This window comes from Mastomys coucha, unplaced genomic scaffold (assembly GCF_008632895.1).
Source record: "Mastomys coucha isolate ucsf_1 unplaced genomic scaffold, UCSF_Mcou_1 pScaffold7, whole genome shotgun sequence".
Taxonomy (NCBI): Eukaryota; Metazoa; Chordata; class Mammalia; order Rodentia; family Muridae; genus Mastomys; species Mastomys coucha.
Window position 1 is genome coordinate 1,971,719 of NW_022196913.1, and position 824 is coordinate 1,972,542.

The window sequence follows — 824 nt, forward strand, 5'->3', positions numbered from 1 at the left end:
GCCAGGCGTCAATGCGGAGGCAGGAGACTGACTTTCCTTGAAGTTTTCGCCTCAAATACCGCCATCACAAGTGTGCGTGGCAGTTCTAGTGGGTTGATCTGACTTTATGACCCTCCCCTCCCCTCCTACAAGAGAACTGTGACTCTCTTTTGCAAGAAGCCCACCAGGACTGAAGACCTTGGCAGTTCAGAGGTCCTTACAAATGCTATTTGATGACAGATCGATTACTGAGATTTTGGGGGTATAACTCATAGAACTGAAGAATGCGACATTATTTATAATAAGTTTTTGCCTCACTGTCTACAAACTTGTGAGAAAAAGCTTCCTCAGCTCTTCCATAAACAAAAAAATAGGAAAAAAATTTTCACTGAATCCTTTCTCAATCTAGCAATAAGGAGCAGTCATCTACCCATGTACAATCTAATCTACAGATGCCTACACTTGTCTCATGAAGAAATGCTTAATGATTATTTAACATAATTATCTGTTCACCGTTAAATACATAATAATTATATTTTTGATCAGTGGTTACATGAATATGAATCATAATGGCAAACTAATCTAGAAGAAAATAATTAATACTAGGGATTCTGGTCTCATAGGAAACATTCTGGCTCAGCCATACAACAGGATAATAAATATAGGACTTACAATTGTAAAGATATGTCACCAGTAAGGAAATATTCTGTGCCTAGTGTAGTGGCGCATGCCTTAACCCAGCACTCAGGAGGCAGAAGCAGGCAGATTTGACTCTGAGGCCAGCCTGGTCTACAGAGTAAATTCTAGGCTAGCCAAGACTGATAGTGAAACTCTGTCTCAAAAAA